This window comes from Erinaceus europaeus, chromosome 4 (assembly GCF_950295315.1).
Source record: "Erinaceus europaeus chromosome 4, mEriEur2.1, whole genome shotgun sequence".
Lineage (NCBI taxonomy): Eukaryota > Metazoa > Chordata > Mammalia > Eulipotyphla > Erinaceidae > Erinaceus > Erinaceus europaeus.
The window spans coordinates 58,970,228-58,993,795 of NC_080165.1; the positions used below are offsets into that span (position 1 = coordinate 58,970,228).

The 23,568-nt window shown below is 41.2% G+C and overlaps 1 protein-coding gene across 3 annotated transcripts in view; it reads right to left on the reverse strand.

Annotated features, from left to right (window-relative positions):
- FKBP5 (FKBP prolyl isomerase 5) overlaps positions 1–19,223 on the reverse strand; it is a 117,162-nt gene extending 97,939 nt beyond the window's left edge. The window contains exon 1 of one of the 3 annotated variants that reach the window (XM_060189689.1): positions 19,060–19,217. The gene's annotated coding sequence lies outside the window, so the exon portion shown is untranslated. Of the gene's footprint in view, positions 1–19,059 lie in introns of all 3 variants that reach the window. The other 2 variants (XM_007534254.3, XM_060189690.1) reach the window with 2 other exon arrangements.
- Between the last annotated feature and the right edge of the window lie 4,345 nt (positions 19,224–23,568).

Sequence of the window (23,568 nt, forward strand, 5' to 3'; positions counted from 1 at the left end):
AATTCAGTCCAAAAGTCTTTTTATTTTTTAAAGAAATATGGCAGGATGAGCAGAGGCATATTTATGTAGTTTATGCCTTTTTTTTTCTTTGTTTAAGCATGAGAAATAAATATAGAACATGAAAAGATTACCAGTTACAAAATAACTGCAAGGTAAAATTATACTTAAGGTGACTAAAAGATACTTGTAAGCCACACAAACTTTCAAGATGCAGGGAGAGCATCCTGCCTACGTTAAAACAATACTTTCCAAGTGGGGTTAGGGGGCAAGAAGGGTGTGATAGTAATTTGATGATTAGGAAATTACCTTATTTACAGATGAGGAAAAAATTGCCTATTCTGTAAAAAGAGAAAGCAACATTTATTGAGCAACCTAGAGTGATCAAACAGCAAGTTTAGGGCTTTACAGATAATTTAATCTATTACATGGCACCCAGGTAGGAAAACAATGTTTGAGTAAGTTTCTTTTTTTTTTTTAAATATTTATTTTATTTATTTATTCCCTTTTGTTGCCCTTGTTGTTTTATTGTTGTAGTTATTATTGTTGTTGTCGTTGTTGGATAGGACAGAGAGAAATGGAGAGAGGAGGGGAAGACAGAGAGGAGGAGAGAAAGATAGACACCTGCAGACCTGCTTCACCACCTGTGAAGCGACTCCCCTGCAGGTGGGAAGCCAGGGTTTAAACTGGGATCCTTATGCCGGTCCTTGTGCTTTGCGCCACCTGCGCTTAACCCGCTGCGCTACAGCCTGACTCCCTTGAGTAAGTTTCTCACCATTATGTGTTCAACCATTAAGAGGAGGGAAGCTTTGATATTACTGCCATCATAGAAGTACAGGGTAGGGGCTATCAGATGAACTACAATAGTTCCCAACATCTCATACTAATCTTATTGTCCTATCAATCACTCTCAAACAACTTGTGTCCTCCTTTGATAAAAACAGAAAACATTTTTTTGGAGAATGCCATTTATATTTATAGTATTTAGATATTTAAATGTACAATTCTTAAGAAATAAACTTTTCCCCTTCATTTTATTGCTTTGTTTTTGTCATATCTTGTCGGGCTGAGCTTCACTGACGGGAGACAGGCGACCCGGGACTCATGGTTGAGCTGTACGCAGTATCTCTTTATTCATGCAGGACGCAGCGCAATTTATACCAGGCTAGACTAAACTAACAACTAACTAAAACGAACAAAGTTGTCTTTATATATACTTCCCAAGTAGGGTGTGAACAGGATGTGACGCAGAGAGGGTGGAGAGAAAAGTGACTGGTGGAAGATCAGGGTGTGACAAGGAGGATCAGGGTGTGACAAGGAGAGGAGGTGGAGCAGGTGAGAATTCTACCACTAAACCACCAATGCCCTGGAGGGAAGGTGGTGCTTTATGTAAATGTAAAAGTGATTTATGTAAATAGACCAAAGCTTTGAATGGGATCAATTCAATCCCTATATAGGCATATGGTTAAGCAGAAGCCAGGGGGATTTAAACCAAATGAAACAGAAGGGGTTTTTAAAAGCAGAATTAGAAGATACCAACAATATCTGGGTCTTTGCTGCTCTAGAGTGACTTTTTCAGATAAAGACAGAGAAGCAGAGAGAGAGAACCCACAGCACAAAAGCTTGTCAGTGTGATGGGGGTATATTCAAAGCTGGCCCACACATTACAAAGCAGCACACTACCAAGTAAGGGAGCTATTTTCAATCTTTCTTTCTTTCCTTTCTTTCCTTTCTTTCTTTCTTTCTTTCTTTCTTTCTTTCTTTCTTCCTTCCTTCCTTCCTTCCTTCCTTCCTTCCTTCCTTCCTTCCTTTCTTTCTTTCTTTCTTTCTTTCTTTCCTCCCTTTCCTAGAGCATATTCAGCTCTGGTCTGTGGTGGTACCAGGAATTGAACCTGGGATCTATAGTGTCTTAAGCATGAAAGTTTGTTGAGCAATAGCACTATTTCCCCTGCCCAAACTTTTCCGTCTTAAAGCAAATTTTGGAATTCTGGTTTTAAATGTTACTTACAGAATAGCAACATTCATCTAAGAACTATAACCATGGACTTCTCATTAATAAGGTGAATTATCACACTATTCTTGGTTGTAAATTTGTTTTTAATTTTGTTATTAATTATAGTCAAAAATCATTAATAGTAATATAATACTACTACAATTTCCAACAAAATGGCTGAGTATTACACTAAGGTGACAGTAAAAATAACACTTTTATATTCAAAATATGGAGGTCTTATCATTAACTAGCTGTGGACCTTCAGCAAGTGATTCTACTTCTGGATCTCTGTGCCCTTATTTGTAAAATTAGATGGCTAAGTCAGGAAATATTCCCCTCTGTCTCTTCCTCCCTTAGGTCCTTTGCACCTTACAGTTTTGATGATTTAAGATCTAAGCCTAGGGGGCCACCTGATTAAGTGCACATGTTACAGTGTGCAAGGACCCAGGTTTGAGTACCCAGTCCCTAAATGCAGGAAGAAAGCTTTGCAAGCAGTGAAGCAGGGCTGCAGGTATCTCTCTGTCTCTCTCCCTTTCTACCTTCCCCTTCCCTCTCTATTTCTGGCTGTCTCTATCCAATAAATAAATAAAGATAATACCAAAATATCATTATTTTAAAAAGCCTAGAGATTTTGAGGATAGAGATGAAAACAATAGGTGAAACCCACTAAACCCTGGAGAAAATGAATTAGGATTCTGTATACTAGACTACATATAGAAAAAAAGAAAGTTAGCCAAAAACACATTTATAAAAAGAAAGGCATTGGGGGTCGGGCAGTAGCACAGCGGGTTAAACGCAAGTGGCACAAAGAGCAAGGACTAGAGTGATGATACCGGTTCGAGGCCCCGGATCTCCACTTGCAGGGGAATCGCTTCACAGGCGGTGAAGCAGGTCTGCGGGTGTCTGTCTTTCTCTCCCCCTCTCTCCATTTCTCTCTGTCCTATCCAGCAACGAACGACATCAAGAATAACAATAATATACAAAGCAAGGCTACAACAACAAAGGCAACAAAAAGGGGGGGGGGAACTGGCCTCCAGGAGTAGTGGATTCATGGTGTAGGCACTGAGCCCCAGCAATGACCCTGGAGGCAAAAAAAAAAAGGCATTAATTAAAAAGGCATCAATGGTTCATTATAGAGTTAGTTTGAAAAGAAATTTCAGCTACATTGAAATCAGGAAAGAAAGAAATTCAACGGGGATTGGGCTGTGGCACACTAGAATGAATACATGTTACAATGTGCAAGAATTCTGATGGGATTCAAGTCCCAGGTCCCCATGTGCAGGGGAGAAAGCTTCAAGACTGGTGAGGTAATGCTACAGGTATCTTACTCCCTCTCTATCTCCCACTTCCCTAGCAATTTCTCTGCCTGTCTCTATCAGATAAATATTTTTATAAATAAATATTTTAAATAATTTATAATTAAAAAAAGAATCACAAGAGGTATACCTAGAAATTGTTTTATAACACACAAGAATGATTCACAAATAACCCAAGAAGTCACACCAAGTTGCATCAGTACATATGAAAAATATGTAAGATATTCTGACTTAATCAGTCATAATTTTGTCAAATGCAGTCATCTATTATTTTTCATCTAACAACTAAAATACAGATGTATTTATTAATGAAACTTTAATAAAATTTAAAAATTAGGTCTAGACTTCCGGAGGCGGAGCTACGAGCAGCAGATCGCTTTCTCTTCTCCCCTCCCCTCCCCTCCCCTCCCCTCCCCTCCCCTCCCCTCCCCTCTCCTCTCCTCTCCTCTCCCGGATCAACTAGGAATACCAAAGGAGACCACCCAGACCGAAACAAGACAGGACTACAATGACCACAGGAACCCAGTAAATCACCCGTGAGTACAAACACGCGTGGCTGGTGACAGAGAGGAGAGAGGGGCCTAAGGAGAGATTAAGTGACTGCTAACATTCAGCAGTTTATCAGTGGAGACACCACCTCCAGTCTGCTCCACAACAAGGGGACAGCTGAAGGGAGGAAAGGACTCACCAGAGACTCACCAAGTGCAACTCTGAGTCTCCATTGCTACTACCCTCAGAATCTGGAGCAGCAACAGGGAGAGACACCAGGGGACAGAGATCTAACCGGGAAACTCAGGAGAAGACCTATACCTCGGTGGCATAGCTGAGGGGCTGTGAAAGTCTCTTTGCATAACCACTGGATTATCTCTGCCACACCCTGCTTTATCTCTTGGTCAGGAGTCAGTGATTAAGCTGAAGCCTATTGATAGTTTAAAAGCCCTCAGGCACCCATAGCCTACAGGGAAGAAAAAAAAGAGGCTTTTACACCACTGAGCTCCAACTCAGGGATTGAAAAAAAACTGTTAACTTCCACCACGGTAAACCCTTTAATTAAATTACTTAGACACAAGTCAATCCAGGCAATAGTGATCAATAATTTGAAAAATTTAAAAATTATTGCATACATATGCTGGCATGGATCTAAGTGCCTTATGTGTATTGTCTCAATTAACCTTCACAACCTTGAAGGTAAGTATTGTTATTAACATCACCCCCACCCATATTATGGAGAAGGAAACTGAGGCTTAGAGAAGCTAACTATCTTGCCCAAAATCACAAGTGATAGGGATCTTATCTAAATTCTATTTAAGTATCTATACCATGCTCTTAATCTCTAATCTACCACAAAACACCATGGAGAAAACAATCAGCCAAAAAAATACATAAAGATATAGTTATAAAGTCAATCCATATGGCAGAAGTTGAAAAATAAGACCAGAGTGGGAAAACACTAAGCAGAACTTGGACTGGAGTTGATGTATTGCACCAAAGTAAAAGACTCTGGGGTGGGAGGGGGACAATTCAGATCCTGGAACTTGACGGCAGAGGAGGACCCTAGTGGGGGTTGAATTGTTATGTGGAAAACTGAGAAATGTTATGCATGTATAAACTATTGTATTTTACTGCTTACTGTAAACTATTAATCCTCCTACAAAGAAATTTACAAAAAAGTCAACCCATATATGTGATCTTGGAGGAATTATTGCTGTTTCCATCAGAGGGGGATGGTGACATAGAACTCTGGTGGTGGGAACAGTGTAGAATTATACCCCTGTTATCTTATAAATTTTGTAAATCAATATTAAATCATTAATAAAAATATAAATAAAGTAAAGGCTGTTAGACTGTGGATTAAGTCTTTCCTGGAAAGGAGGAAAATGTCTATCTTGCTTTAGGAACATATAGGGATAAGTTCCTGCTTCTTAACCAAATTAGGATGATAGTGAGAATGAAAAAAGGACAGAATGATAAAGAGACATTTAAAAAAGTTAGAAACAAAATGATTTAGTAACACATTTAAGCTTAATAAGTAATAGGTAGGGGGTCAGGCGGTGTTAAGCCTGTGCGCATTTACACAGTGGGTTAAGCGCACATGGCACAAAGCACAAGGACAGCATAAGGATCCCGTTTCGAGCCCCTGGCTCCCCTCCTGCAGGTGTGCAGTGTTTCTCTCCCCCTCTCTGTCTTCCCCTCCTCTCTCAATTTCTCTCTGTCCTATCCAACAACAACAACAGCAATGGCAACAATAACAACAACAAGGGCAACAAAATGGGAAAAATGGCCTCCAGAAGCAGAGGATTCGTGGTGCAGGCACCGAGCCCCAGCGATAAACCTGGAGGCAAAAAAAAAAAAAATCATCCCTAAGAGCAATTAAGTTCTCACACTCTGTACTGTGTTCAACACCAAGGATTCTGAATTAGAGGTACAGCCCCAGTCCACAAGAAACTGAAGTCCATTAAGACATCAGGATCAAATTTTCATCTTAGGACGTCTAACTAGAATATTAATTCTGTGATAGCTCAGACTCAAGGATCTATATGATGAATTCCATCTCATAATAAAATATTAGCAATGCACAAAGAGAAGCAGAATAAAGGAGAGCATGAAAATCAGACTTTAAAAGGAAGATAAGGAAAAAGAGAAACAGAAAAGTAAACATAAGTGAAAGTAAAGGTCTGGAATAAAGTTGGTGGAGATGTAAATAAATGATAACACTAAAATTGAGTCCATTTTATGATTGCCAACTACTAAGTTTTAATGGAAACAGAAAATACACATAAATAAAACACTCACTGGAAAAGTATATAAACTACAAGATATTTTTTCTGACAAAACACTCATTTTTATTATTTAGAGTCCTTAAAACACTACCTGATGCAACTTATTTATAAATTAAAACAAAGCTCAGAAAAGTTAAGCAACTTAAACTTACCCATCTAGATCACATAGTAGCCTAACTGCAGTATGTTCCTGAGTCTCATCTCAGTGTCTATTCCTAATATACTAGGCTTCCTCAAGTGGTGTTATTTACTCCATCATTTTCTACTCAATAACCAATGAGTTTATTTCTATATATAAATATCAGAACCCTTACATTATTCCTAGTAATTCCCAGTGAAGAAAGTAATAATATATTCTGCATATAATATTTAATTTTTATTTTCAAAGCTTATAATCTTAAATTGGGTACTGGCTGCTACCTGGAGAAAATCCAAATGTTTCCCAAAAAAGTATCAATAGAAAGAGAAAAGGTCTCTATAGGCTGACCAAAAACAAGAAAGGTGACAAATGACAAGATTACAATGCCCCTGGAAATGAATCAGCTTCAAGATCTCTGGAGGCCTGATGACTGCTAGTAGGAAGTATAATAGATACACTGATTTCTCCTTTCTATTTTATATTCCTCCCAACTACCTTCAGGCTCCTGTATTTCTGACAAATGTCAACTCCAGGAGTCTGTAAAGAGAAGGGAAAGTACTAAAATAGAGCACCATGTTGATTTTCAGCAAAGGGCGTTTTTTTATTAGAAACTACCTTGGCCAGGACATAAGGAACATAGAAAGATAATAGTTTTCCTGTAAACCCACAGACCATACTTTTAATCCTGAGAATGTGTTATATGCACTCAGTATTTACTCCACTGAAAAGCACTTGTAGACATCTGGGCTAAAAGGGTTCATCTTGGACCATTTCTGTGGCTTGAGAAAGCTTGTTACTTAACCCCTTTGATAAACTGTTAGGTCCTGCCAGCTATCATTTACCAGGTTATTTAAAATAAGTGATTAAGTCTTCTACTATCACCCTAGGTTAAATATAATAATCATCTATGTCTTTAAAAATATGTTTGACTAAGTCTTTTCTGGAAAGGAAGAAAATGTCTTATCTTACTTTAGGAACATATAGGGATAACTTCCTGCTTCTTAACCAAATTAGGATAGTAGTGAAAATGAATGAAAAAAGGACAGAATGATAAAGAGGCATTAAAAAGTTAGAAGCAAAGTGATTTAGTGACATATTAAGCTTAAGAATTAATAAAGATGGCCAGTGAGAATAATGTACACACAATCTTTTCAATCATTATTAAATCACTAAAAATAAAAAAAAAAGTTGAGGGAGTCGGGCCGTAGTGCAGCAGGTTAAGTGCACGTGGCGCAAAGGGCAAGGACCGGCATAAGGATCCTGGTTGGAGCCCCCGGCTCCCCACCTGCAGGGGAGTCGCTTCACAAGCGGTGAAGCAGGTCTGCAGGTGTCTATCTTTCTTTCCTCCTCTCTGTCTTCCCCTCCTCTCTCCATTTCTCTCTGTCCTATCCAACAATGACTACAACAATAAAAAGAAACAACAAGGGCAACAAAAGGAAATAAATATTTTTTTAAAAAGTTGAAAAATAAGAACATTCACACAAAAAAGAAGTAGAAGAAGAAGAGAAGGAGGGGGGAAAAGAAGAATAAGAGGGAGGAGAAGAAGAAAAAGAGGCGTGCGTACTGGGGAGATAATGCAGAAGAACCTCTTATGATGGAACACAGATTCAATCCCTGGCACCACCAGATCTATGAGGCATTCTCATTACAAAAAAAAGGGGGGGGGACGAAAAGCCCAGAGTAAACAAGACTTTTTTTTTGCTGAAATAAAGAGGTATTGGTATACAGCTGCTACAAGAAATAGCGTGAAGACTTTACCATGTCCAAGGGATCCCGTTTCCAGTCTTCATCCACCACATGGGAACACTATACAAAAAGAAGTTTCACCAGTGAAACTTCTCTCTTCTACTTGCTCTAGTTAGGAAAGGGGGGAGGGGAGGGGAGTCTGTCAGGAATGGTGAAATTGCAGGAAGGAACTAAGTCCCAGCAGCAAAACAAACTACCTAACACACACTCATAACATAACTACATAACTAGATATAACATTTCAAGACTTCAGTGAAAATTTGGCCTTCAAGTTCAAAGTCCTCAAGTTTAGACAGAAGATACAGATTTGGGATCTAAACCCTCAGTAATGATTGAGGTTTTAGAGAAAAGATAAAGGGGGAGAAAAACATTTAGACAACAGCATTCCTCAGATAATATACTTTGAACATAATCCAAATTCCCAGATAAATAATATCTTACTTTACAACTACAGAATATTTATACTGATTTATTCTAAATAAAAAACTAAAAATTAATCTTCCTTTCTCAGACTGTAAATTGTCAGAAAGCAGCTAAGGATAAAGATAGTTTCACAATCACCATTTGTCCAAAGTCAAGTCTCTGAGATAAACATACTGCTTTTGTTGTTATTGCTGTTTGATTTTTTTCATAGAGGTGGCACAAAAGCATTGAACTGTCAAGCATGAGATCCTAAATTTATTCTCCCAGCATCACATGTACCATAGTGATGCTCTGCTTCTCTCTTCTCCTCCACCCTCTCATTAATAAATAAATCTTTAGAAGTTTTTTTTGGGGGGGAGGGGATGGGAATGGGAAAAGAAGGAAAGAAACCACAGTACCAAAGCTTCCCCTAGTGCAGTGGTTTGAACACAGGTCACACACTTGGCAAATCAGGTGAGCTATCTTGCCAGCCTGAAAGATACTGCTTTATAAGTTTCTCTATTAGTAATAAAACTGTTGTGGGGACGGGGGGAGATGACTGAAAATTCTGGTGCACTCAAACTACTTAACATTTGTGAAAACTTAGAAGTCTTTTAAAGTATTATTTATTTGAGAGAACTAGAGCATCATTCTGGCACAAGTGATGCTGGAGATCAAACTCGGGACTTCATGCTAGAGAGTTTAATGTTCCAGTCACTATACTGACTCCTGGGGTTTGAGAACTTAGTTTTAAAAGCACAGTAACCAAAAACACTGGTAATTAATAAATATGGAGAAATATCCAGATCTGTTAATGTTTGAAATTTTTATAATAGTCTTTTATAAAGACTAAGATATTTTGGAGCTAAAAGATAGTTCACTGAGTAAACTGCATATTTTACCATGGACAGGGACCTGGGTTTGAACCCCCCAGCATCACACCATACATGGCACCAACAGAAGTTCCATAAACAATAGTACTACTCTATAATCTCTGTCCACTCTCCCTGAAAGAAAGGAAAAATCTAAAAAAAAAAAAAAAATCAGCAGCCTGGGAGTTGGCCTAGTGGATAAAAGTATTGGACTCTCAAGTGTGAGTACTTGAGTTTGGTCTCTGGCATCTCATGTGCCTGAATGATGCTCTGGTTCTCTCTCCTAAATAAATCTCATTTAAAAAGGAGAAGGGAGGGGGAAGAATCCACTAGGAGCAGGAAAATCATGCATACACAAAGCCCTGGTACCAAAAAAAAAAAAAAAAAAAGACAAGAAAAGAAAAGAACTAGCTATTTTTTAAAATCTATCTATAGTTAAAGCTGGACAACTTTAAACAAGTTCTAGCAGATAAAAAGTTTTCATGCAATTTTAATTCAAAAAAACAATAACATTTGATAGGCCAGAGCACCAGTCATTTTATGTGGTGCCAGGGAACAAGCCCAAAGGTTTCAGGCACTTAACGATTGAACACTATGGCGAGTTATCTCCTCACTCCCCACCAATGTTTCATTCATTTTCAGTAGACCAATGAAATACAGTACATGCACAAAAGGGAGAAAGTTCCAGTTTGTCATCTTAGATAAACAGAAATATGTTCTAAGTAGAAAAAGCCATCCTTCTGTCACCTTCTTCAACACATTTAAGTCTTGTTAAAAAAAGAAAATCATAAAAAGTATAAAGGGAAAATAAGTATTTATTCCCCGTATCGATGATTTGTTGAGCCTACTGGTTAGTCCTACTAGTAATTCAAACATTTTCTAGTAAGACAGTAAGCAATTTTCTTATGTAGATGCAAGAGGAAAAAAAACTAAATAATTATTAATGATATTGAACTGTAAGGTATACATATTTTAAATTATACAAAATAATATAAGGGAAATGCAAGCTATGACTTCAATAAATTTACTCAAAATTACATCACTATTGAACCTCACTTTTGAGGCTATGGCAGCAATAAAACAAAAAACAGCAAACTGACCACTTGGATTTTTTTTTTTTTTTTGCCTCCAGTTATTACTGGGGTTTGATGCCTGTACTATGAGTCCACTGCTCCTGGTGGCTCTCTCTCTCTCTCTCCCCCCCAAGAATTTATTTATTTATTTATTTGTGAGAAAGATAGGAGAGAGAAAGAACCAGATATCACTCTGCTACATGTGCTGCCGGAGATTGAACTCAGGACCTCATGCTTGAGAATCCAATGCTTTATCCACTGCGCCACCTCCCAGACCACATTTTTTTTTCTTTTTAATTGTGTGGTTGTTGTTGCTGCTGTTGTTGTATAGGACAGAGAAAAATCAAGAGAGGACGGGAAGACAGAGGGGGGGGAAAGAAAGACACCTGCAGACCTGCTTTACCATTTGTAAAGCGGCCACCCTACAGGTAGGGGGTTGCTGCTTGTCCTTGTGCTTCTCACTATGTGCGCCTAACCCGGTGCGTTACTGCCCGGCCCCCAGATTTGTCATTTATTGATGATCAAAAAGTTTATATATACCAATTATTCCTTAATGTGATAAACAGTATCACCCAAAAGGCTGCCACATTTGTTGGCCTTCTTTGTTGGTAAGTTCCAGGACAGCAAAGAATGAGGTGTGTGTCACACAAAATCTAGCACACTGTAGGTGTGCAACTCTTTAAAACAGAATAATCACTACCTTCATTTCCCAGGAAAATACCACTAAGGATAAGTCTCATTCCCTAGGTGATGTGTTCTATCTTGAATCATTTTTAGGATCCTGTTTCTTCTAGCAGAAAGACATCATCTTATGAACCTTTAGTTAGAAGCAATATAAGTATCTGTATACAGTTTTTTTTTAATATTTATTTATTTATTCCCTTTTGTTGCCCTTGTTGTTTTATTGTTGTAGTTATTGTTGTTGTCGTTGTTGGATAGGACAGAGAGAAATGGAGAGAGGAGGGGAAGACAGAGAGGAGGAGAGAAAGACAGACACCTGCAGACCTGCTTCACTGCCTGTGAAGCGACTCCCCTGCAGGTGGGGAGCCGGGGTTCGAACCGGGATCCTTATGCCGGTCCTTGTGCTTTGCGCCACCTGCGCTTAACCCGCTGCGCTACAGCCCGACTCCCCTGTATACAGTTTTTTAAAAAGTAATTCTCTTTTACTACATCACCATTAAAGTACTTTATAATTCCAAGTTGAGGTATTTCACTTTTTCTAGATAAAATAATAATTTCCTCCTCATTAACAAATTTTGGGTTTTCTTTTCCTTTTCTATTTCTTTCCTTCTTTCTTTTCTAGTGATGGGGATCAAATCTAAGGCTGCGTACATGTGCTCTACCACTGAGCTACATTCCCAATCCAAGCTTTGTAATATCCTTATTAAAATATATACACAATAAGATACATAGGTCTAAAGTATTCGGCTAATGTGTTTGGAAAAAACTATACCTATCTCACAGTTGGAGAATCTCTAAGTTCCTTGCACTGGTCTTGTAACTTTTTAATGTTAATTATATGAAAATAAAGTTACCCATAATTTGTACATTAGAATTATTATAACCCACATCAGGCCACAGAATACTTTCATTCCCTCCTAGAAAGTTACTTTGTACTTCTTTCCAGTCCACCACAGTTGTATCCTGAAATCACTATTCCGGTTTTCAGGGAGAAAGAGAGGTGGTACAGTGGGTAAAGCATTCAACTCTCAAGCATGAGGTACTAAATTCATTCCCTAGCATCACATGTACCAGAGTGATGCTCTGGCTTCTCCCTTCCGCCCCTTATCCTCATTAATAAAGAAACTTTTAAAAGTTAAAGAGGGAGAGGAGAAACAGAGGGAGAGAAGGAAAGACACCACAGTAGCAAAGCTTCCCTAGTGAACACCTGGCAAATCAGGCACCTTTCACAGTGACACCAACAACCAGGCTCCATCCACAATATTGCTCCATCCCCAGATACATGAACCAACATGCGTTCCAGTATTTTTTATAAACTGACACCATATAGTGCATACTTAAATCACTGCTTTTCTTGCTCCGAATATTTCTGAGATCCATATATGTTTAGATGTAACTCAGCAGTTCATCCCTACTGTGAAAAAGGCTACTAGGAACACTTAGCCTTTTTGTGGGTCTATACGTTATTCCTCTTGGTGCAGCAAGACTTCATTGAAAAAAAGATTTCATATATAAATTAGCCTGAGGAGCCATACAGGATACACAGATGTATACACATATAAAGACATAGACTTACATATAATGCAAAACATAATACAAACGTGTGTGCCATTATATGAGCTTAAATATATTCCAAAAAGCATATCTAGGACCAAGAGTGGTATTTCTTAAAAGCTTACAAAGTTCAGGTGGGGAGACAGCTCACCCGGTAGAGCACACACCTTACAGTGCTTGAGGTCCTGGGTTTGAGCCCAGCACCACAGTGAAGCACCATGGATGTAAAGTTCTGCTACAATGTCCCTCTACTTTCTTCTCTATTTCTGCTTCCCTCTTTCCCTAAAAGATAATGAAAAAGTTGAGTATGGAAGGCTACTCTTAAATGGTACTCATACTGGAGGCCCTAAATTCATTTTCTGACACTGCATTAAAAAAAGTTCACAGTGTAAATAAATCTAATAAATAGGTAGGAGATCCTATTTTAATTTTTAATATATATTATCTTTATTTATTATTGGATAGAGACAGCCAGAAATTGAGAGGAAGGGGGAAGATAGAGAGGGAGAAAGAGAGACACCTGCAGCCCTGCTTCACCACTCATGAAGCCTTCCCCCTGCAGGTGGGGACTCGGGGCTTGAACCTGGGTCCTTGTGCACTGTAACACATTTTCTCAACCAGTTGCACCACCACCATCTTCCAGAATTTCTCATCTTTTATTCTTCCTTCCAAAAAAAATTTTTTTAATGAGTTGAAGGCATTTATTCTTTTGCAAAAGGGCGTGCCACCAACAGTGGCCTTCAGGCAGCATCGTGCCCCCCCCCCCCCCAGCCTTTTCCCCTCTTTTATACCTGTCGCAGAACTGTCTCCTCCACCCCTGGGCTGGGCTGCAGAGTTCACAATCTCCCTGTTGCCTGAATAAGGGAAGGAGGAAGAGAGTCTGAGGGTCTCCGCTGGAGGATCAGCAAGCACTGCAAGGAGCTGACCTAAAGAATACAAAACTACTGGCCACAGGTGGTCATAGAGAATGATTTATAAAAAGAATGTCTGTCCTTCCAAAAATAATTTTTTGAGCAATTTCAAACATACAATTCAGTGGTCAGGGAGGTGGTACAGTGGGTAAAGTACTGCACTTGCAAGCATGAGGCCCTGAGTTCTACCCCGAACACAGCATATGCCAGAGTAATGCTTTAATTGTCTCTCACTTTCTTTCTCTGTGTCATAAATAAATAAATAGACCTTTTTTAAAAAATTTAAATGCACTATATTTTCAAAGTGAAAGAATACTCTTTTTGGATGTTCCTTAACTTTCATAGACATTTATCTGTTTACTTACAAATCCATTATTTCACTCTGAAATCCATCATTTTCATTTTTCCAATAATCACTTTTTGAAAGAAAAAACCATTAATGCGGTGTTACAAAAATGACAGTACTTACGAAACAATAATCCTCAATTTTCTATCTTTTGTCTGACTGTTTAAAAGAACTAAAATACAATTTTATTTTTATTTTGAAAATGTTTTCTTCCACCATCAAGCGCAGAAAATGGGTACACCAAATATACAGATCCCTTACTCCCTCTGGTGGTTCTTCAATCACTAATCAAATGTTTTCCTAAAAGCTGTAAGTAAATACTAAGTTAAAGGGGGCACACCTGGTTAAGCATACACATTACCATGTGTGAGGACCCACTACTCACCTGCAGACAAGAAGCTTCACAAGTAGTGAAGCAGGTCTGCAAGTGTCTTTCTCTCCCTTTCTTCATCTCCCCTCCACTCTCAAAGCAGGTCTGCAAGTGTCTTTCTATCTCTTCATCTCCCCTCACTCTCAATTTCTCTTTGTCCTGCCAAAAAAAAAAAGGGCAGTAGTGCAGAGGGTTGAGCGCAGGTGGCAATGACCCATAGAAGGATGTCGGTTCGAGCCCCCGATTCCCCACCTGCAGGGGAGTCGCTTCACAGGCAGTGAAGCATCAGCAGGTGTCTTATCTTTCTCTCCCCCCGCCCCCGTCTTCCCCTCTTCTCTCCATTTCTCTTTGTCCTATCCAACAATGACACCAATGACAAAAACAATAACCACAATAAAAATAAAATAAAATAAAAGGGGAAAAAATAGCCTCCAGGAGCAGTGGATTCATAGTATAGCAACTGAGCCCCAACAGTAACCCTGGAGGCAAAAAAAGAAGAAAAACTAAGCATAAGATGAATTTGTTCTATCAAAAATCATTGTCCTGGAGTACAGGCAGAAAGAGCACACTTCATTATACCAGAAGATCAAGTTTGAGCCTCCATTCACCACACTGGAACGCCATGGCCAAGAGGAAATTCACAATAGGCAAAACAGTGCTGAAGTATCTCTGCTCTCAGCCTCTCTTTCTCTCCCTATCTCTCACCCTCTACCTAGAGAAGGGAGAAAGGGAAGCCAGCTTATAAAGGTAGAATCACACATACACAAAGCCCCAGAGGTAAAAAAATATTGTCTGGCATGTTTATATTGCATTGAGCACAAATTCTCCTCATAACAAATGATTGGACACAATGTGTTCTGAGTACTAGATTTTTCTGTTTCAAATATTGCTAAAATATCCCTAGTAACTTGTTAGCTAAAGACTCACTAACAAGAGTACATATAGTCCTATTACAAACTATTATAACTTATCTCATTTGGTAGAATGGCTTTTCATACAATGAACACTTTATTTGCAAATTAAATCGCATTTAAACAATTCATCTTAAAATTAATAGTTAAATGATTTATAAGTTATGCGATAGTGTATCCAGTCTGATATATGCAGATTTAATTTTCTTTATACTTTTAGAGAAATAATATGAGTTTAAAAAACACTTAGAAATAGAAAAATGTAAATAAAGAAAAAAAATCTAATTACTAATTGCTAGGTCAGAGAGTTCAAAGAGTTTCAGAATTATGAAATGTACATATTTAATTACTAAGAATTATATAATTAGAATGCAGTATGCCAAAAGATGTACAGTATAAAGTCTCCCTTAAGAATTGTGAAATAGGGAGTCGGGCTGTAGCGCAGCAGGTTAAGTGCAGGTGGCGCAAAGCACAAGGACCGGCATAAGGATCCCGGTTCGAACCCCGGCTCCCCACCTGCAGGGGAGTCGCTTCACAGGTGGTGAAGCAGGTCTGCAGGTGTCTATCTTTCTCTCCTCCTCTCTGTCTTCCCCTCCTCTCTCCATTTCTCTCTGTCCTATCCAACAATGACGACAACAATAATAACTACAACAATAAAACAACAGGGCAACAAAAGGGAATAAATAAATAAAATAAATATTAAAAAAAAGAATTGTGAAATAATTATATTAAAGGTCAATGAAGGTTATTCTTAAGGACAGGAGCAATAGGCATATTGTAAAATAAAGCACTATTAGTGTGGAACAATGTCAGCTGGCTTATTCTCAAAGTTAACTCTCTTTATGTATGTTCTTGTTTTGTGTCTTTATTTATTACATTCATTATTACCCCCCCCAAACTCAAAACGAGTCACATCTGATGGTAAGTGATTTAAAAAATACTTCCTGTGTTTAGTGTGTAATGAGAATTCAAGTAATGCTCAATTTTGAAACTGAAATATAGTTCATAATTTTATGACATGGTTCACTGCAAGTTAGAGAACAAAAATCAATAATGAAACTATCTAAAAACAGAGTCTGAGAGACAGCTCACCTAGTAGAGCACAAACTGCCATATACAAGGGCCCAGACTCAAGCCTCTGGCCACCACATGGGAACACTTTGCAAAGGAGAAGCATCAGGAGCAGTGAAGTATTATTATGGTGCCTCTCTCTGTCTCTTTCCCACTACCTTTCACCCAGTCACAAAAAAACAAAAATATCCAAAAAATAAATTTTAGAGCTCAGGGAGGTGGCTCAGTTGGTAGAATGCTTATTTTGCATATACAAAACTCTCACACAGCAAAGAATGCTCCAATCTTTTCACCCACTCTTTCATAAATCCTTTTTTAAACTGAATTTGAAAATAGGCTTGGGGCCAGGTGGTGGCACACCTGGTTGAGCACACATGTTACAGTGTGCAAGGACCCTGGTTCGAGCCCTGGGTCCCTACCTGCAGGGGGAAAGCTTCGTAAGTGATGAAGCAGTGTTGCAGGTCTCTGTCTCTCTCCCTCTCTATCACCTCCTTCCCTCTCAATTTCTGGCTGTCTCTATCCAATAATAATGAAGATGATTTAAAAAAAAAAACAGATTTTTAATTAAAAAGTATTTTCATAGTCAAAGTTCCTGAGGTATGCTCTTCTGTTTAATTTATGTGACATATTTAAGCATCATCATAGGAGAAGGATTACAACACTTTTAATTATGCGTAGTAGTAAAGTTACTGCATTTTAAACACTTTTAAGATCGAGTATATAAAGGATTTGAATAGAAAGCCCTAGTTCTGAAAAAATTCCTTTCAGCTATTTAAATAGAATTAAACCCACTCTATATGAGGAGTCACTGTTCAACTAATCTACACTCACAAAAAAAAAAAAAAAAGAACAACTCAGCTTTTAAGAGCAATAACTTCTTCTAAGCTTATAGAAAGAGGATGTTTATTCTTTCCTAGACTGACTCATTCTAGGTTAAGAAATCTTTAGGAAACTAAACCAAAATATGTGTTCTCTACCAATCCAAGAATAAATAAAAACATATACTTGCTTAATTCAATATTTTAAATTATTCACACTGGACTGGATTATATTTATTAAAAAGAAAGAAAAAAAGTAAAAAGAAGTTTGCCCAAACTCTCATAACTGAAATGAGGTAAAGATCCAGAAATATACTTGTTTTGTCAAATGTGGAAAAAACAAAGTCCTCTTAATAAAACGTTTTACAAAGATAATCTTTAATACTTTTAAAAGTCTCAAATAGGTTTTTAAATGTTACTTATAAGGTGGGCAAATGAATAAAATCAACCCTCAGTGAGACAATGATAATGTCGCAAAATAAAAGTTACAATTTTGGCTTTAAGAATTCAAACTGACCCCCGTCCTTACCTATAAATCATATCAAATACAGAATCAAGCAAAACACCTCAGAAGAAAAAAGTAAGCTTAAGTCAAGTATTTCTCACACATGATGTTACCAATAGCCATATAGAAATACACATACATTTCTATAAACGCCCTAAGCTGGTCAGGGTCACCACTGCGGGTTGTCTAACAGAAGTCAGTCAGGAGTCACAGACAATAACTGAAAGTAGGACAGCTAAAAATTTCCTACAAGAATCAAGACTTTTTTAAAATCAAGTCTATCCTTGAGTTTTTATTCAAACAAGTGAAAAAGCTAGTATGACTCTAAAGTATATATATAGATGTATATATATATATATATATATATATTTACAAGGTGAGTGGTGAACCCCCATATAATATTCAAAATAAGTGAACAAAATATGCTTAAGCTTCTCTCCCCTCGTGAACAAATCTAACAAAGAAGTAAGACAATGAAAATAAACACTCCTGTCTATCCTCTAGCAGGCAAAGAAAGCTCCCATTCAGAGTTCCGCCTTGGTCCCCTGGAAAACACACTCCTGAAAAGTAAACCCCAGACCACGAGCTCCAATTGCTTCATGTAGTTTACTGAATGGCGGCCCAACGTTGCCCTCGCTGTCCCGAGCGACGCAGAAGACCGAGCTGGAGTCGCACATTCTTCCCTCCCAGCCCCAGTCTCCCCCCGCGGTTCTGCCACCGGTGCAGAAAGGAGGCGACTACCAGTGTCCCCCCTCCCCAAAGGCATTTGTTTCTCTTTTCATTCATCAAGGCCGGTGTGACTCCCGCAGTCGCCCGCACACCTACAGCAGGCAGACTCTACCCATGAAGCGGAAGGTATCGCAGGGTGGGGAGGGAACTGAATCGGAAGCCCTCGTGCAACTTTCCGCGGGCCTCCAACCGACCGGTGCCCTTGGTCACCTGTTAGAAGGCGCGGCGCCCGCACCCTCCGCAGGGGCCCGCGGCGGGGATGCGGCTCCCGGGCGCCCGCGCCAGGGCGGCAGGTGAAGGTGGTGAGCGCGCATCCACACCCAGCGGCCCGGGAGCGCAAAGCGAAAGCCGCGCGCGGGCGGGCGGCCGCGGGAAACTCCGTTATCCCGGCTCCGCTGCGCGGGCGGGGCGCGGGCGGCCCAGGTGAGCGCGGCTCCATCGCGCCCGCGGCGCCCCGGCTCCACTTCTCCCGCCGCCCCGGCCCCGGAAGGCGAACTTTCGCTCCCGGCGCTCCAAGGGTCTCCGGCGGGTCGCGGGCCGGGACCTGTCAGCCCAGGGCGGGAAACAAAAGCCGGGTGGGGACGGGCGGGCGCGACCGGCCTCACCTCGCTGCGGGGAGCGCGGCGGGGCCGGGCGGCTCGGGGGGCGCTGCCGGCTCCGTGGGGCCGGGGGCCTCCGGCGCGCTCGCCTCGTGGCCGCCCAGGCCCTGCTCGCCTCAGCGCGCCGCTCGGGGGCCGGGGACCCGCGCGAGGAGACGGGGAGGCAACCGGACCGCGAAAGAGGGGGACTCAGCTCCCGGGGGGCCGCGGCCGCCCACCCCATCCCCGTGGCCGTGGCGCCGGTACCTGTAGCCGCGGTAACCGGTCAGTCTCGTCCGGCTGCGCCTCGCCCGCGCGCCGCTCGCCCTCAGCCTGCCTGGCAGGCCGACCGCGCGCCGGACGCCGCCGCCTGAGACTGGCAGCGACCGCGAGCCGGCCTGAATCCCTCGGGCAGCGCCCGGTGCGGTCCCGCCCCCGCCGGCCGCAGGACCCACCTCCCATAGGGTCGCCAGCCTGTCAGTCCGCCCCCAAAAGGCGCGCGGGCTGTAGCTCCGCCAGTCCCGATTGGTGGCCGCGCGCCGTCCCTGCAAACGAGGCCCCGCCCCACTTCATTTGCACCTCCGCCTCTGCACACCAGCCCACGTGTCCGGCTCTTGCCCTTTGGGGACCGGAGGCACGGCTTGGAGGAAGCTGACTCCCACCCCCCACACGTCATCCCAAGTCTCCCGAGAAACTAACCCCTAAACAAGTTATATAGCTGACTTCACGTCTGAATTGGCTCGTATAAAACTGCCCTCCTATCTGTACTGGCTGGCCAGACGATGGAGGGGCCAGGCTGAGCTGTTCATGACCAATCGTCATGGAGGCCAAGGTTAGCCCAGGAAACCACCCCAGGAAGTCAAAGATGCCCTCTCGTGACAAGGGGAAATTTAGCACATAGCACCTTTCCTGGGACACTCAGCGACTGTGAAGACTATCTGTTCCTCTGGCTTTCTTTCTTTCAAACACGAGATCAGAGAGACTGAGACAGGAAGGACCTTTGAAAATGTATGTGTTCTGGGTTGGCGAAGCAGCTCATTTGGATAGTGTGCAGCTTTGCCATATGTGCCACCAAAGATCCAGTCTGGTCCACTGCACTGAAGGAGGCTTCGGTGCTGTGGTGTCTTTCACTCTCTGCTTCTTTGTCTATCTTTTTTTAAAAAGAATGTGTATAATGAACATGTAACCCTAGTAACTATAGTAACCATGGTGTGCCTGCATAGTATGATAAAGACAGAGACATATGTATACATAGGATAAGACGTCAACCTGAACCTGATTGGCCAGTGGAGATGTAACTTTGAAACCAGAGGCAAGCTAAGTATAAGTAAAGGCTCAGAAACCAGCTGGATGAAGCACCTTCACCATTACTGAGGGATGCTGCCGGTGCTGCTAAAAACTTAAACAAGTGGCTAGGCTAAGTAACTGCTTCCCCAGCATCCAGAGACCCTGGCTCATCCGGTCATGCCAGCAGACGAACAACCTTCAGTCCCACAACACAGTGGATGGTGACCATGTCGTGAGCCTTATCTGCAAACAGCTATTAAGTAAGGAGAGGTATCAGGTTGACTGTGTGTTGTGTGAATGTGACTTTTCTCTGGCATCTAAAATAAGTAAAGAATTATTGCTTAACCCCGACAAGCTCTCCGAATAAGTTCTTCCTCTGATTCCTTGCTCTCGATAAGTGTGTTCTCTTCATGGTTCCCCCCCACACACCGTGCTCCTTATAAGCCTACTGAGCAGTCATAGTTTCAGAAGGAGCCCAGACCCCTCCAACAAAGTCTCTCCTATAGAATCCAGGAGTTGCACCTGGGCCTGAGAATAACCAACTCAACCGTCACATTGTGGGGAAGACAGAAACCTAAGGTTCCATAGATAGCTACCAATAGAACTTAATAGTCACCTAGGGAAGCCTAACGTTCCCTAGCCAGATTAAAAGCTACTTGTCCTACTCTCCAGAAACTCATTAAGCCACAGCCACCAAGTTGCAGATGCTACTACAATTTCATCCTGAACTGCCTGGGCAGACAACCTCATCAGTGTGTCCTGGACCCCACCTCTCCAGAGTCCTACCCCACTAGGGAAAGATATAAACAGGCTGGGGTTATGGATCAACTTGTCAATGCCCATGTCCAGTGGAGAAGCGATTACAGAAGCCAAACCTTCCACCTTCTGCACCTCATAAAGAGTTTAGTCCATGCTCCCAGAGGGGTAAATGTTAGGGAAAGATGACCAGAGAGTTCTGAACTCCAATTCCTTCAGGACCTGACCAGAGAAAAGAAAAAGAAAAAAAATAAATAAATAAGGCCACTCAGAAGTAGAAGGTGTGACTTAACAAGGAAAAGAAGGCAGAACCACAGGGAAAAAAAAAGGGCAAATATATATAAATGTAGATAGATATAGAAATAATGGTCAACCCATATCTGTGACCTTGGGAGTACTACTGCAGTTTCCAATGGAGGAAATGGAAATACAGAACTCTAGTGGTGAGAAAGTGTAGAATTATACCCCTGTTATCTTATAATTTTATAAATCACGAATAAAATTTTTTTTAAAAAAAAAGCTACCTCTCCTAGCTTCAGACCTGTTCTCTGCACCATGCCACGATGCTCATTCAGGTACTTATGAAGAACTTCTAATGGAAACCACCAGTGCTGTGTGATGGTCACATCATTTCCTGCCTTCAAGAAGTAATGCGTGCTGGCCAGCAAAACAATTCACCCAGAAAGGTGCTTACTTGGCCACATGGAGACCCATCCCTACTGCACTGGAGGGAGCCTGTTGCTGTGGTGTCTTTCCCTCTCTCCTTCTGTCTCTCCTTACAGGAAAAAGTCAGTCCTGAACAGTGAAGCCCTGGCAATAACCAGGAAAAAATGTAAAAATAAGTAATGGCTGCAGAAAAGACAACTAGAGTCAACACTGAACTTCCTTGAGGGTAGGGATTCTGTCTAGTGGCTAAGTTTTTATTATTATTATTATTTTTTTTTTTTTTACCAGCTGCCAGGGAGAGTCATGGAAACAGTTTATATAAGGTAATGTAATGTGTGTGCTCAACCAGGTGTGCTACCACCCAGCTCCTGGCTTATGCATGTGTCATTTCAGTAAGGCAGTGGTGATTCAAACTAAGACACATACTACTAGTAGTTGACTAGGCATATATTAAGCTTGATAACAATATCGATCGCTGTGTTATATGCAGAGTACACAAAGATGAGAAGCTATTGCCCCAGCCTAGGACAGTGCCATACACATTGTATCAATATTCCTCATATTGTGGAGAGTGTGACAGATGTCTGGGTAGGGCACAGAGGAAGACTCTGAGGAAGGAGGGAGTGACTTTTCCTGGGAGGCAGAGAAGACATCCTTGAAGAGGTAAGAGTAGAGCGCAGTCTTAGAGTCGTCAAAGATGATGTTTACTTCAAAGATGGAAGGCTGCTTAAGGGAAAGGAAAGGAACTCCTGGATAAGGAGTAAGAGTAGGGGTGGGGTTGGCATGAGCAAAAGTAGGCATATCTGGGAAACTGGGGGCCCGCGGAGGAGCAGTGTGGACAGAACTGAGCACAGTGTGGCCAGGTTACTTGCTCTGGGACCAGACTTTCCCAGGAGGAAGGCAGGGTAGGTCAGAAAACTACTAGGCTGCATTGTGACACACCACCACAAGTGAGAGACCCTGTAGACACACCTGAAGGTTTGTTTTTCTCTAGACCAGGCTCTGCGAGGAATAGTCAGTGCCAAAGTACCAACAGCAGCCTGTGGGACCCAGACACTCTCTCCAAAACTACTGCACTTACTCTCCTCAGCATTTGGGAATGTGTGATTGTAATCTTTCTAAACATTGGTACCCTTCAAAATTAAAAAATAACATGGGCTAAGTCTGTAGATACCTGAATGCCAGATATACCACCCTTCTGAAAGCATAGAGCATCTCTTGGCAGGACCTGTCACCAAGGTGGACATAGAGGGCGCTTGTGCTTAGTTTAATGCTTTGATGCCACTATCTCAAAAGTATTAACATTTTTTTCAAGGAGGCAGGAGATAGTTCACTTAGTAGAGGACACACTTTGCCATGTTCAATGACCTGGGTTCAAACCCTCAGTCACCACATGAGTGCACCTGCATAAGGAGAAGCTTCATGTGGTCTGGGAGATGGAGCAGTGGATAAAGCACTGAACTCTCAAGCATGAAGTCCTGAGTTCAATCCCCTGCAGTACATGTACTGGAGTAATATCTGGTTCTTTTTCTCTCTCCTCTTATCTTTCTCATTAATAGATAAATAAAATCTTAAAAGAGAGAGAGAAGCTTCATGAGCAACAGAGCAGTGCTGCAGTGTTTCTTCTCCCTGTCCTATCTTACCCTCTACCTGTAAGAGAGAGAGAGTGAGAGACAGAGAGAAATGGAGAGAGAGTCCTTTGGAAGGGGTAGAGTTGTACAGGTGCAGAGCCCCAACAATAACCCCAATGGCAAGTAATAATAACAATAATAATTTTTCAGCAAAGGTCCTCAAATTTTCATTTTGCTCTATGACCTGAAAATTATATAGTTATCCCTACTTGTCATTATTAGTTGTTCCTGGGAATGCTTGTGATGCTACTGAAACCACATTTCTTTTTTATTTCTAATGTTTATTAGATAGCGCAGAGAGAAATTGAGAGAGGAGTGGGAGAAAGATAGACGCTGCTTCACCATTCGCTCAAATCAAATCCAGGCCTTGTACATGGTGGTATGTGCACTTAAACTAGGGTGCCACCACCCAGCCCTTATATTTCTCTTTTTTTAA